Source organism: Amia ocellicauda, unplaced genomic scaffold, assembly GCF_036373705.1.
Source record: "Amia ocellicauda isolate fAmiCal2 unplaced genomic scaffold, fAmiCal2.hap1 HAP1_SCAFFOLD_106, whole genome shotgun sequence".
Classification (NCBI taxonomy): Eukaryota; Metazoa; Chordata; class Actinopteri; order Amiiformes; family Amiidae; genus Amia; species Amia ocellicauda.
The window spans coordinates 107,501-122,500 of record NW_027102671.1 but is presented as its reverse complement, the minus strand read 5'-3'; positions in this window follow the sequence as shown (position 1 = coordinate 122,500).

The window sequence follows — 15,000 nt, the reverse complement described above, 5'->3', positions numbered from 1 at the left end:
CCCGTGAAACCCCGAAAGACAGACCCTTAAAGGCCCGCAAGCCCTTGGGGTGAACGTCTGGGGCGGGCAGCATACACACTCTCCACGGCGGGCCGCGAAGACTTAGCGGGCGCAGCCGCCGGAGCGGGCCGCCGACGAGGCCTGAAACGCGGGGTGCGGCCGGGACCGTTCCCCCCCTTGCATTTCGCTGGATGATCAGACAGTCGCAAAGAACCGTCTGAAAATCCCGGGCCAAGTCCAGAAAGTGTCCGTAAAAGAGCTAGCGGGGCCCAGCCACTTTCCTCCAGCAAGTGCCCTTAGCTCAGTTTTGACCTCTCTCATTGCACTAAGTGTCTTCAAAAACCCAGTTCCTGTATTTCCCCCGGCACCGTAGAGAAATGCTGACAGCCTGGAACACTGTGGCGGCTGCACACGGCACTCCCATGCCCGCCGCGAGCAGCCTAGCCCCGCCTCAGACCCGCGAGAACCGCCCATCGGCACACGGCCCGCTGTGCGCCCGAGCCGTTTGGTGTAAAAACTGTCCAAAAGTGGTTTCGACCACTTAGGAACATCGTAGAGACTCGAAATAAAAAGGATTTTGTTGGAAAAGCGATTCTGAGGAAGGCTGTGTTAAAATTAATTTCGGGAAATGTCGTTTACCCCCCCCCAAATGGCTCCGAAGTACCCCCCCCCCACCCCCCCCCTAAAAAACCGTGTTCCGGGGGTTTTTCGAGAAAACAAACACACGGGGTATATAGAGGGGACTGAGACGAATCGAATGACGTGCTTTGCAAAGAAATCGGGGGCTCACAGCCCCCCCAGGAGAGGTTCAAAAGTCGGAGGACTGGTCACCTAACTCCCATTGAAGTCAATGGGGGAAAAATGAAAACTGTCAAAAAGGCTTAAAATGGTTCAAAAACCCACTGGGGCAGTAGATAATCATCCTATTTGAATTTTAAAAGTCTTAGTTTGGCGAAAAAATACCTTTTAATAATTGTTTTAGGGGTCAGAAAAATCAGCTCCGGCTGCCTGGTCACCTAGGGGAGATAGAAAATTTTTCTAAGTTTTTCACTCGGCCGCCTGGTCCCCTAACTCGAAAATTTTAAAGTGCTCCCATCGGTCCCGGGATAGGGTGGCTGATAGCTGGGAGCCCCCTGAGCACTGCCCCGGTGTTAGTTTTCGGAGAAATGCCCCCGTTGATTTGTTATGATTTTTTTTCCGCCGGCCGCCTGGTCGCCCTAATGCAAAGTCAATGGGAGTGAGGAGATAGAAAATTTTTCAAAGTTTTTCACTCGGCCGCCTGGTCCCCTAACTCGAAAATTTTAAAGTGCTCCCATCGGTCCCGGGATAGGGTGGCTGATAGCTGGGAGCCCCCTGAGCACTGCCCCGGTGTTAGTTTTCGGAGAAATGCCTCCGTTGATTTGTTATGATTTTTTTTCCGCCGGCCGCCTGGTCGCCCTAATGTAAAGTCAATGGGAGTGAGGAGATAGAACATTTTTCAAAGTTTTTCACCCGGCCCCAAACGGCTCCAAAACACACTGGGGCTGTGGCTGGGACTCTCACCAGGACTGCCCCCTACTTTATTTCTGGATTAAAAAGCATTCTATATTAATTTTTCGATTTTTGGGACCCGGGACGCCTGGTCACCTAACTCCCCTTCTATCCCTATGGGGGGGGGGCGGGGACATCGAAAACGCTCCCATCGCCGCCGAGGCACGCTGCGGGGACTCTCCCTACCATCGCCCCATGCTTCCTTTGAAGAATATATGACGTTTTTCAATTTTCACCGACATTTGAAAATCAAAACTTCAGAACATTTCATAGTTATTCTCAATGGGTTGTCTAGGGGCACACATCTCTAAACTGGGGGAAATGCTCAAAATGATTAAAAAGAAAAACAATGCCCCCAGACCCGGGGGGCTGATAGCTGGGAGCCCCCTGAGCACTGCCCCGGTGTTAGTTTTCGGAGAAATGCCTCCGTTGATTTGTTATGATTTTTTTTCCGCCGGCCGCCTGGTCGCCCTAATGTAAAGTCAATGGGAGTGAGGAGATAGAATATTTTTCAAAGTTTTTCACTCGGCCGTCTGGTCCCCTGACTCGAAAATTTTAAAGTGCTCCCATCGGTCCCGGGATAGGGTGGCTGATAGCTGGGAGCCCCCTGAGCACAGCCCCGGTGTTAGTTTTCGGAGAAATGCCCCCGTTGATTTGTTATGATTTTTTTTCCGCCGGCCGCCTGGTCGCCCTAATGTAAAGTCAATGGGAGTGAGGAGATAGAATATTTTTCAAAGTTTTTCACTCGGCCGTCTGGTCCCCTGACTCGAAAATTTTAAAGTGCTCCCATCGGTCCCGGGATAGGGTGGCTGATAGCTGGGAGCCCCCTGAGCACAGCCCCGGTGTTAGTTTTCGGAGAAATGCCCCCGTTGATTTGTTATGATTTTTTTTCCGCCGGCCGCCTGGTCGCCCTAATGTAAAGTCAATGGGAGTGAGGAGATAGAATATTTTTCAAAGTTTTTCACTCGGCCGTCTGGTCCCCTGACTCGAAAATTTTAAAGTGCTCCCATCGGTCCCGGGATAGGGTGGCTGATAGCTGGGAGCCCCCTGAGCACAGCCCCGGTGTTAGTTTTCGGAGAAATGCCCCCGTTGATTTGTTATGATTTTTTTTCCGCCGGCCGCCTGGTCGCCCTAATGTAAAGTCAATGGGAGTGAGGAGATAGAATATTTTTCAAAGTTTTTCACCCGGCCCCAAACGGCTCCAAAACACACTGGGGCTGTGGCTGGGACTCTCACCAGGACTGCCCCCTACTTTATTTCTGGATTAAAAAGCATTCTATATTAATTTTTCGATTTTTGGGACCCGGGACGCCTGGTCACCTAACTCCCCTTCTATCCCTATGGGGGGGGGGCGGGGACATCGAAAACGCTCCCATCGCCGCCGAGGCACGCTGCGGGGACTCTCCCTACCATCGCCCCATGCTTCCTTTGAAGAATATATGACGTTTTTCAATTTTCACCGACATTTGAAAATCAAAACTTCAGAACATTTCATAGTTATTCTCAATGGGTTGTCTAGGGGCACACATCTCTAAACTGGGGGAAATGCTCAAAATGATTAAAAAGAAAAACAATGCCCCCAGACCCGGGGGGCTGATAGCTGGGAGCCCCCTGAGCACTGCCCCGGTGTTAGTTTTCGGAGAAATGCCTCCGTTGATTTGTTATGATTTTTTTTCCGCCGGCCGCCTGGTCGCCCTAATGTAAAGTCAATGGGAGTGAGGAGATAGAATATTTTTCAAAGTTTTTCACTCGGCCGTCTGGTCCCCTGACTCGAAAATTTTAAAGTGCTCCCATCGGTCCCGGGATAGGGTGGCTGATAGCTGGGAGCCCCCTGAGCACAGCCCCGGTGTTAGTTTTCGGAGAAATGCCCCCGTTGATTTGTTATGATTTTTTTTCCGCCGGCCGCCTGGTCGCCCTAATGTAAAGTCAATGGGAGTGAGGAGATAGAATATTTTTCAAAGTTTTTCACTCGGCCGTCTGGTCCCCTGACTCGAAAATTTTAAAGTGCTCCCATCGGTCCCGGGATAGGGTGGCTGATAGCTGGGAGCCCCCTGAGCACAGCCCCGGTGTTAGTTTTCGGAGAAATGCCCCCGTTGATTTGTTATGATTTTTTTTCCGCCGGCCGCCTGGTCGCCCTAATGTAAAGTCAATGGGAGTGAGGAGATAGAATATTTTTCAAAGTTTTTCACTCGGCCGTCTGGTCCCCTGACTCGAAAATTTTAAAGTGCTCCCATCGGTCCCGGGATAGGGTGGCTGATAGCTGGGAGCCCCCTGAGCACAGCCCCGGTGTTAGTTTTCGGAGAAATGCCCCCGTTGATTTGTTATGATTTTTTTTCCGCCGGCCGCCTGGTCGCCCTAATGTAAAGTCAATGGGAGTGAGGAGATAGAATATTTTTCAAAGTTTTTCACTCGGCCGTCTGGTCCCCTGACTCGAAAATTTTAAAGTGCTCCCATCGGTCCCGGGATAGGGTGGCTGATAGCTGGGAGCCCCCTGAGCACAGCCCCGGTGTTAGTTTTCGGAGAAATGCCCCCGTTGATTTGTTATGATTTTTTTTCCGCCGGCCGCCTGGTCGCCCTAATGTAAAGTCAATGGGAGTGAGGAGATAGAATATTTTTCAAAGTTTTTCACTCGGCCGTCTGGTCCCCTGACTCGAAAATTTTAAAGTGCTCCCATCGGTCCCGGGATAGGGTGGCTGATAGCTGGGAGCCCCCTGAGCACAGCCCCGGTGTTAGTTTTCGGAGAAATGCCCCCGTTGATTTGTTATGATTTTTTTTCCGCCGGCCGCCTGGTCGCCCTAATGTAAAGTCAATGGGAGTGAGGAGATAGAATATTTTTCAAAGTTTTTCACTCGGCCGTCTGGTCCCCTGACTCGAAAATTTTAAAGTGCTCCCATCGGTCCCAGACCCGGGTGGCCACGAGGTGGGACCCCCCTGAGCACTGCCCCGGTGTTAGTTTTCCGAGAAATGCCCCCGTTGATTTGTTATGATCCGTAGTTGCCGGCCGGCCGCCCGGCAGTGCTCTATCGGATGGAGCGTGGGCTGGCTATGGGAGATTTAGCGATTTTCGGAACCGGCCCCGATCGCCCCCCAAACCGGGTGGCCACGAGGTGGGACCCCCCTGAGCACTGCCCCGGTGTTAGTTTTCGGAGAAATGCCCCCGTTGATTTGTTATGATCCGTAGTTGCCGGCCGGCCGCCCGGCAGTGCTCTATCGGATGGAGCGTGGGCTGGCTATGGGAGATTTAGCGATTTTCGGAACCGGCCCCGATCGCCCCCCAAACCGGGTGGCCACGAGGTGGGACCCCCCTGAGCACTGCCCCGGTGTTAGTTTTCCGAGAAATGCCCCCGTTGATTTGTTATGATCCGTAGTTGCCGGCCGGCCGCCCGGCAGTGCTCTATCGGATGGAGCGTGGGCTGGCTATGGGAGATTTAGCGATTTTCGGAACCGGCCCCGATCGCCCCCCAAACCGGGTGGCCACGAGGTGGGACCCCCCTGAGCACTGCCCCGGTGTTAGTTTTCCGAGAAATGCCCCCGTTGATTTGTTATGATCCGTAGTTGCCGGCCGGCCGCCCGGCAGTGCTCTATCGGATGGAGCGTGGGCTGGCTATGGGAGATTTAGCGATTTTCGGAACCGGCCCCGATCGCCCCCCAAACCGGGTGGCCACGAGGTGGGACCCCCCTGAGCACTGCCCCGGTGTTAGTTTTCCGAGAAATGCCCCCGTTGATTTGTTATGATCCGTAGTTGCCGGCCGGCCGCCCGGCAGTGCTCTATCGGATGGAGCGTGGGCTGGCTATGGGAGATTTAGCGATTTTCGGAACCGGCCCCGATCGCCCCCCAAACCGGGTGGCCACGAGGTGGGACCCCCCTGAGCACTGCCCCGGTGTTAGTTTTCCGAGAAATGCCCCCGTTGATTTGTTATGATTATTTTTCGCCCAGGCGATGTGCCTTTTCATTTTGTTTTGCACTTTCCTTCATTCCTTGGTGCATGCTACCATCTAACGGACACATTTCGGTACTGCAGTTTGAAAGTAATTTCCCCGTCTAGGGATCTCTCAATGCCCTGGGCTGCGAAAGGAGGGCAAGGACACCCTATGTTCTCATGAGTGCAAAGCCCCCCCGGCTTCAAGGCATTCCAAAAGGAAAACCGGAGACACTGCTGTACACACACACACACACACACACACACACACACACACACACACACACAGAGAGAGAGAGAGAGAGAGAGAGAGATAGAGAGAGAGTAGTCACACAGTGGAATAAACTCCCCAGCGATGTGGTAGAAGCTGAAAGTTGGGGAACATTGTGATGGTCTATATTTCTTGGCAGATAATAAAAGATGCTCTTATCATGCCTCCGTTGATGTGTTATGATCCATAGGTTGCCGGCCGCCCGGCATTGCTCTGATCGGATGGACCGTGGGCTGCCTATGGCAGAGTATGGGCGATTCTTCAGCCGGCCCCGATGGCCCCCCAAACCGGGTGGCCACGAGGTGGGACCCCCCTGAGCACTGCCGCGGTGTTAGTTTTCCGAGAAATGCCCCCGTTGATTTGTTATGATCCGTAGTTGCCGGCCGGCCGCCCGGCATTGCTCTATCGGATGGAGCGTGGGCTGGCTATGGGAGATTTAGCGATTTTCGGAACCGGCCCCGATGGCCCCCCAAACCGGGTGGCCACGAGGTGGGACCCCCCTGAGCACTGCCCCGGTGTTAGTTTTCGGAGAAATGCCCCCGTTGATTTGTTATGATCCGTAGTTGCCGGCCGGCCGCCCGGCATTGCTCTATCGGATGGAGCGTGGGCTGGCTATGGGAGATTTAGCGATTTTCGGAACCGGCCCCGATGGCCCCCCAAACCGGGTGGCCACGAGGTGGGACCCCCCTGAGCACTGCCCCGGTGTTAGTTTTCCGAGAAATGCCCCCGTTGATTTGTTACGATTATTTTTCGCCCAGGCGATGTGCCTTTTCATTTTGTTTTGCACTTTCCTTCATTCCTTGGTGCATGCTGCCATCTAACGGACACATTTCGGTACTGCAGTTTGAAAGTAATTTCCCCGTCTAGGGATCTCTCTCTCGTCTAGGGACACTGCTGTACACACACACACACACACACACACACACACACACACACACACACACACACACACACACACACACACACACACACAGTGAGAGAGAGGGAGAGATAGAGAGAGAGAGAGGTGGAGAGGGAGAGAGAGGTGGAGATAGAGAGATGGAGATAGAGAGAGATGGAGATAGAGAGAGATGGAGATAGAGAGAGAGATGGAGATAGAGAGAGAGTCGTCACACTCTGGAACAAACTCCCCAGAAGCTGAAAGTTGGGGAACATTATGATGATCTTTATTTCTTGGCAGATAATAAATGATGATCTTACAGAGGGCGACTTACAACACCAGTGCAAACATACAGCGAAGGACAAGGCATCAATCGCGACAGAATCCCTTGAGTTAAAGCAGCAGATTCAGAATAACACACGTCAAAACAGACTGGAGACTAAAACGAGCACGAAAGGTGTCGAATATGTGGCCTCCTCTCGCTTGTAAACTCTCTCGTGTTCCTGTCGATGGGGTCGGCGGCTCGGGGCAGCGGCCTAGCAGCAGCAGGCAGGCCACCCGGCTGCCTGGGGCTGACCTCCGGGGCAGGCAGGCAGGCAGGCAGACCTCCAGGGCAGGCAGGCAGGTAGGCCGTGCTGCTGCCAGGGCTGGCAGGCTGACCTCCAGGGCAGGCAGGCAGGCAGGCAGACCTCCAGGGCTGGCAGGCTGACCTCCAGGGCAGGCAGGCAGACCTCCAGGGCTAACAGGCTGACCTCCAGGGCTGGCAGGCTGACCTCCAGGGCTGGAAGGCAGGATGGCAGACCTCCAGGGCAGGCAGGCAGGCAGGCAGGCAGACCTCCAGGGCTGGCAGGGAGACCTCCAGGGCTGGCAGGCAGGCAGGCAGGGCTGTGTGGCTGGGGAGGGCAGGCTGGCAGGCAGGTAGGCCGTGCTGCTGCCAGGGCTGGAAGGCTGACCTCCAGGGCAGGCAGGCAGGCAGACCTCCAGGGCAGGCAGGCAGGTAGGCCGTGCTGCTGCCAGGGCTGGCAGGCTGACCTCCAGGGCAGGCAGGCTGACCTCCAGGGCAGGCAGTGCTGCTACCAGGGCAGGCAGGCAGACCTCCAGGGCAGGCAGGCTGACCTCCAGGGCAGGCAGGCAGGCAGGCAGACCTCCAGGGCAGGCAGGCAGGCAGTGCTGCTACCAGGGCAGGCAGGCAGACCTCCAGGGCTAACAGGCTGACCTCCAGGGCAGGCAGTGCTGCTACCAGGGCTGGATAGCAGACCTCCAGGGCAGGCAGGCTGACCTCCAGGGCAGGCAGGCAGGCAGGCAGACAGGCAGGCAGACCTCCAGGGCTAACAGGCTGACCTCCAGGGCTGGCAGGCAGGCAGGCAGGGCTGTGTGGCTGGGGAGGGCAGGCTGGCAGGCAGGTAGGCCGTGCTGCTGCCAGGGCTGGAAGGCTGACCTCCAGGGCAGGCAGGCAGGCAGACCTCCAGGGCAGGCAGGCAGGTAGGCCGTGCTGCTGCCAGGGCTGGCAGGCTGACCTCCAGGGCAGGCAGGCTGACCTCCAGGGCAGGCAGTGCTGCTACCAGGGCAGGCAGGCTGTCCTCCAGGGCTGGATAGCAGACCTCCAGGGCAGGCAGTGCTGCTACCAGGGCAGGCAGGCTGTCCTCCAGGGCTGGATAGCAGACCTCCAGGGCAGGCAGTGCTGCTACCAGGGCTGGATAGCAGACCTCCAGGGCTGGATGGCAGGCAGGCAGACCTCCAGGGCTGGATAGCAGACCTCCAGGGCTGGAAGGCAGGCAGGCAGACCTCCAGGGCAGGCAGTGCTGCTACCAGGGCTGGATAGCAGACCTCCAGGGCTAACAGGCAGACCTCCAGGGCTGGAAGGCAGGCAGTGCTGCTACCAGGGCAGGCAGGCTGTCCTCCAGGGCTGGAAGGCAGACCTCCAGGGCTGGCAGGCTGACCTCCAGGGCAGGCAGGCAGGCAGGCAGACCTCCAGGGCTGGATAGCAGACCTCCAGGGCTGGATAGCTGACCTCCAGGGCTGGATAGCAGACCTCCAGGGCTAACAGGCAGACCTCCAGGGCTAACAGGCAGACCTCCAGGGCAGGCAGTGCTGCTACCAGGGCAGGCAGTGCTGCTGCCAGGGCAGGCAGGCAGACCTCCAGGGCTAACAGGCAGACCTCCAGGGCTAACAGGCAGACCTCCAGGGCTGGATAGCAGACCTCCAGGGCAGGCAGTGCTGCTACCAGGGCAGGCAGGCTGTCCTCCAGGGCTGGATAGCAGACCTCCAGGGCAGGCAGTGCTGCTACCAGGGCTGGATAGCAGACCTCCAGGGCTGGATGGCAGGCAGGCAGACCTCCAGGGCTGGATAGCAGACCTCCAGGGCTGGAAGGCAGGCAGGCAGACCTCCAGGGCAGGCAGTGCTGCTACCAGGGCTGGATAGCAGACCTCCAGGGCTAACAGGCAGACCTCCAGGGCTGGAAGGCAGGCAGTGCTGCTACCAGGGCAGGCAGGCTGTCCTCCAGGGCTGGAAGGCAGACCTCCAGGGCTGGCAGGCTGACCTCCAGGGCAGGCAGGCAGGCAGGCAGACCTCCAGGGCTGGATAGCAGACCTCCAGGGCTGGATAGCTGACCTCCAGGGCTGGATAGCAGACCTCCAGGGCTAACAGGCTGACCTCCAGGGCTAACAGGCAGACCTCCAGGGCAGGCAGGCAGACCTCCAGGGCAGGCAGTGCTGCTACCAGGGCAGGCAGTGCTGCTGCCAGGGCAGGCAGGCAGACCTCCAGGGCTAACAGGCAGACCTCCAGGGCTAACAGGCAGACCTCCAGGGCTAACAGGCAGACCTCCAGGGCAGGCAGGCAGACCTCCAGGGCAGGCAGGCAGACCTCCAGGGCAGGCAGTGCTGCTACCAGGGCAGGCAGTGCTGCTGCCAGGGCAGGCAGGGAGACCTCCAGGGCTGGATGGCAGGCAGGCAGACCTCCAGGGCTGGATAGCAGACCTCCAGGGCTGGAAGGCAGGCAGGCAGACCTCCAGGGCAGGCAGTGCTGCTACCAGGGCTGGATAGCAGACCTCCAGGGCTAACAGGCAGACCTCCAGGGCTGGAAGGCAGGCAGTGCTGCTGCCAGGGCAGGCAGGCAGACCTCCAGGGCTAACAGGCAGGCAGGCAGACCTCCAGGGCTGGATAGCAGACCTCCAGGGCTAACAGGCAGGCAGGCAGACCTCCAGGGCTAACAGGCAGACCTCCAGGGCAGGCAGGCAGACCTCCAGGGCAGGCAGGCAGACCTCCAGGGCTGGATAGCAGACCTCCAGGGCTAACAGGCAGACCTCCAGGGCTGGCAGGCTGACCTCCAGGGCAGGCAGTGCTGCTACCAGGGCAGGCAGTGCTGCTACCAGGGCTGGATAGCTGACCTCCAGGGCTAACAGGCAGACCTCCAGGGCAGGCAGGCAGACCTCCAGGGCAGGCAGTGCTGCTACCAGGGCTGGATAGCAGACCTCCAGGGCAGGATAGCAGACCTCCAGGGCTGGATGGCAGGCAGGCAGACCTCCAGGGCAGGCAGGCAGACCTCCAGGGCTGGATAGCAGACCTCCAGGGCTAACAGGCAGGCAGGCAGACCTCCAGGGCTGGATAGCAGACCTCCAGGGCTAACAGGCAGGCAGGCAGACCTCCAGGGCTGGATAGCAGACCTCCAGGGCAGGCAGTGCTGCTACCAGGGCAGGCAGTGCTGCTACCAGGGCTGGAAGGCAGACCTCCAGGGCTAACAGGCAGACCTCCAGGGCTGGCAGGCTGACCTCCAGGGCAGGCAGTGCTGCTGCCAGGGCAGGCAGGCAGACCTCCAGGGCTAACAGGCAGGCAGGCAGACCTCCAGGGCTGGATAGCAGACCTCCAGGGCTAACAGGCAGGCAGGCAGACCTCCAGGGCTGGATAGCAGACCTCCAGGGCTAACAGGCTGACCTCCAGGGCTAACAGGCAGGCAGGCAGACCTCCAGGGCTGGATAGCAGACCTCCAGGGCTAACAGGCTGACCTCCAGGGCAGGCAGTGCTGCTACCAGGGCAGGCAGGCAGACCTCCAGGGCAGGCAGTGCTGCTGCCAGGGCAGGCAGGCAGACCTCCAGGGCTGGATAGCAGACCTCCAGGGCTAACAGGCAGACCTCCAGGGCAGGCAGGCAGACCTCCAGGGCAGGCAGGCAGACCTCCAGGGCTGGATAGCAGACCTCCAGGGCTAACAGGCAGACCTCCAGGGCTGGCAGGCTGACCTCCAGGGCAGGCAGTGCTGCTACCAGGGCAGGCAGTGCTGCTACCAGGGCTGGATAGCTGACCTCCAGGGCTAACAGGCAGACCTCCAGGGCAGGCAGGCAGACCTCCAGGGCAGGCAGTGCTGCTACCAGGGCTGGATAGCAGACCTCCAGGGCAGGATAGCAGACCTCCAGGGCTGGATGGCAGGCAGGCAGACCTCCAGGGCAGGCAGGCAGACCTCCAGGGCTGGATAGCAGACCTCCAGGGCTAACAGGCAGGCAGGCAGACCTCCAGGGCTGGATAGCAGACCTCCAGGGCTAACAGGCTGACCTCCAGGGCTAACAGGCAGGCAGGCAGACCTCCAGGGCTGGATAGCAGACCTCCAGGGCTAACAGGCTGACCTCCAGGGCAGGCAGTGCTGCTACCAGGGCAGGCAGGCTGACCTCCAGGGCAGGCAGTGCTGCTACCAGGGCAGGCAGGCAGACCTCCAGGGCAGGCAGGCTGACCTCCAGGGCAGGCAGGCAGGCAGGCAGACCTCCAGGGCAGGCAGGCAGGCAGTGCTGCTACCAGGGCAGGCAGGCAGACCTCCAGGGCTAACAGGCTGACCTCCAGGGCAGGCAGTGCTGCTACCAGGGCTGGATAGCAGACCTCCAGGGCAGGCAGGCTGACCTCCAGGGCAGGCAGGCAGGCAGGCAGACAGGCAGGCAGACCTCCAGGGCTAACAGGCTGACCTCCAGGGCTGGCAGGCAGGCAGGCAGGGCTGTGTGGCTGGGGAGGGCAGGCTGGCAGGCAGGTAGGCCGTGCTGCTGCCAGGGCTGGAAGGCTGACCTCCAGGGCAGGCAGGCAGGCAGACCTCCAGGGCAGGCAGGCAGGTAGGCCGTGCTGCTGCCAGGGCTGGCAGGCTGACCTCCAGGGCAGGCAGGCTGACCTCCAGGGCAGGCAGTGCTGCTACCAGGGCAGGCAGGCTGTCCTCCAGGGCTGGATAGCAGACCTCCAGGGCAGGCAGTGCTGCTACCAGGGCAGGCAGGCTGTCCTCCAGGGCTGGATAGCAGACCTCCAGGGCAGGCAGTGCTGCTACCAGGGCTGGATAGCAGACCTCCAGGGCTGGATGGCAGGCAGGCAGACCTCCAGGGCTGGATAGCAGACCTCCAGGGCTGGAAGGCAGGCAGGCAGACCTCCAGGGCAGGCAGTGCTGCTACCAGGGCTGGATAGCAGACCTCCAGGGCTAACAGGCAGACCTCCAGGGCTGGAAGGCAGGCAGTGCTGCTACCAGGGCAGGCAGGCTGTCCTCCAGGGCTGGAAGGCAGACCTCCAGGGCTGGCAGGCTGACCTCCAGGGCAGGCAGGCAGGCAGGCAGACCTCCAGGGCTGGATAGCAGACCTCCAGGGCTGGATAGCTGACCTCCAGGGCTGGATAGCAGACCTCCAGGGCTAACAGGCAGACCTCCAGGGCTAACAGGCAGACCTCCAGGGCAGGCAGTGCTGCTACCAGGGCAGGCAGTGCTGCTGCCAGGGCAGGCAGGCAGACCTCCAGGGCTAACAGGCAGACCTCCAGGGCTAACAGGCAGACCTCCAGGGCTGGATAGCAGACCTCCAGGGCAGGCAGTGCTGCTACCAGGGCAGGCAGGCTGTCCTCCAGGGCTGGATAGCAGACCTCCAGGGCAGGCAGTGCTGCTACCAGGGCTGGATAGCAGACCTCCAGGGCTGGATGGCAGGCAGGCAGACCTCCAGGGCTGGATAGCAGACCTCCAGGGCTGGAAGGCAGGCAGGCAGACCTCCAGGGCAGGCAGTGCTGCTACCAGGGCTGGATAGCAGACCTCCAGGGCTAACAGGCAGACCTCCAGGGCTGGAAGGCAGGCAGTGCTGCTACCAGGGCAGGCAGGCTGTCCTCCAGGGCTGGAAGGCAGACCTCCAGGGCTGGCAGGCTGACCTCCAGGGCAGGCAGGCAGGCAGGCAGACCTCCAGGGCTGGATAGCAGACCTCCAGGGCTGGATAGCTGACCTCCAGGGCTGGATAGCAGACCTCCAGGGCTAACAGGCTGACCTCCAGGGCTAACAGGCAGACCTCCAGGGCAGGCAGGCAGACCTCCAGGGCAGGCAGTGCTGCTACCAGGGCAGGCAGTGCTGCTGCCAGGGCAGGCAGGCAGACCTCCAGGGCTAACAGGCAGACCTCCAGGGCTAACAGGCAGACCTCCAGGGCTAACAGGCAGACCTCCAGGGCAGGCAGGCAGACCTCCAGGGCAGGCAGGCAGACCTCCAGGGCAGGCAGTGCTGCTACCAGGGCAGGCAGTGCTGCTGCCAGGGCAGGCAGGGAGACCTCCAGGGCTGGATGGCAGGCAGGCAGACCTCCAGGGCTGGATAGCAGACCTCCAGGGCTGGAAGGCAGGCAGGCAGACCTCCAGGGCAGGCAGTGCTGCTACCAGGGCTGGATAGCAGACCTCCAGGGCTAACAGGCAGACCTCCAGGGCTGGAAGGCAGGCAGTGCTGCTGCCAGGGCAGGCAGGCAGACCTCCAGGGCTAACAGGCAGGCAGGCAGACCTCCAGGGCTGGATAGCAGACCTCCAGGGCTAACAGGCAGGCAGGCAGACCTCCAGGGCTAACAGGCAGACCTCCAGGGCAGGCAGGCAGACCTCCAGGGCAGGCAGGCAGACCTCCAGGGCTGGATAGCAGACCTCCAGGGCTAACAGGCAGACCTCCAGGGCTGGCAGGCTGACCTCCAGGGCAGGCAGTGCTGCTACCAGGGCAGGCAGTGCTGCTACCAGGGCTGGATAGCTGACCTCCAGGGCTAACAGGCAGACCTCCAGGGCAGGCAGGCAGACCTCCAGGGCAGGCAGTGCTGCTACCAGGGCTGGATAGCAGACCTCCAGGGCAGGATAGCAGACCTCCAGGGCTGGATGGCAGGCAGGCAGACCTCCAGGGCAGGCAGGCAGACCTCCAGGGCTGGATAGCAGACCTCCAGGGCTAACAGGCAGGCAGGCAGACCTCCAGGGCTGGATAGCAGACCTCCAGGGCTAACAGGCAGGCAGGCAGACCTCCAGGGCTGGATAGCAGACCTCCAGGGCAGGCAGTGCTGCTACCAGGGCAGGCAGTGCTGCTACCAGGGCTGGAAGGCAGACCTCCAGGGCTAACAGGCAGACCTCCAGGGCTGGCAGGCTGACCTCCAGGGCAGGCAGTGCTGCTGCCAGGGCAGGCAGGCAGACCTCCAGGGCTAACAGGCAGGCAGGCAGACCTCCAGGGCTGGATAGCAGACCTCCAGGGCTAACAGGCAGGCAGGCAGACCTCCAGGGCTGGATAGCAGACCTCCAGGGCTAACAGGCTGACCTCCAGGGCTAACAGGCAGGCAGGCAGACCTCCAGGGCTGGATAGCAGACCTCCAGGGCTAACAGGCTGACCTCCAGGGCAGGCAGTGCTGCTACCAGGGCAGGCAGGCAGACCTCCAGGGCAGGCAGTGCTGCTGCCAGGGCAGGCAGGCAGACCTCCAGGGCTGGATAGCAGACCTCCAGGGCTAACAGGCAGACCTCCAGGGCAGGCAGGCAGACCTCCAGGGCAGGCAGGCAGACCTCCAGGGCTGGATAGCAGACCTCCAGGGCTAACAGGCAGACCTCCAGGGCTGGCAGGCTGACCTCCAGGGCAGGCAGTGCTGCTACCAGGGCAGGCAGTGCTGCTACCAGGGCTGGATAGCTGACCTCCAGGGCTAACAGGCAGACCTCCAGGGCAGGCAGGCAGACCTCCAGGGCAGGCAGTGCTGCTACCAGGGCTGGATAGCAGACCTCCAGGGCAGGATAGCAGACCTCCAGGGCTGGATGGCAGGCAGGCAGACCTCCAGGGCAGGCAGGCAGACCTCCAGGGCTGGATAGCAGACCTCCAGGGCTAACAGGCAGGCAGGCAGACCTCCAGGGCTGGATAGCAGACCTCCAGGGCTAACAGGCTGACCTCCAGGGCTAACAGGCAGGCAGGCAGACCTCCAGGGCTGGATAGCAGACCTCCAGGGCTAACAGGCTGACCTCCAGGGCAGGCAGTGCTGCTACCAGGGCAGGCAGGCAGACCTCCAGGGCAGGCAGTGCTGCTGCCAGGGCAGGCAGGCAGACCTCCAGGGCTGGATAGCAGACCTCCAGGGCTAACAGGCAGACCTCCAGGGCTGGATAGCAGACCTCCAGGGCTAACAGGCAGACCTCCAGGGCTAACAGGCA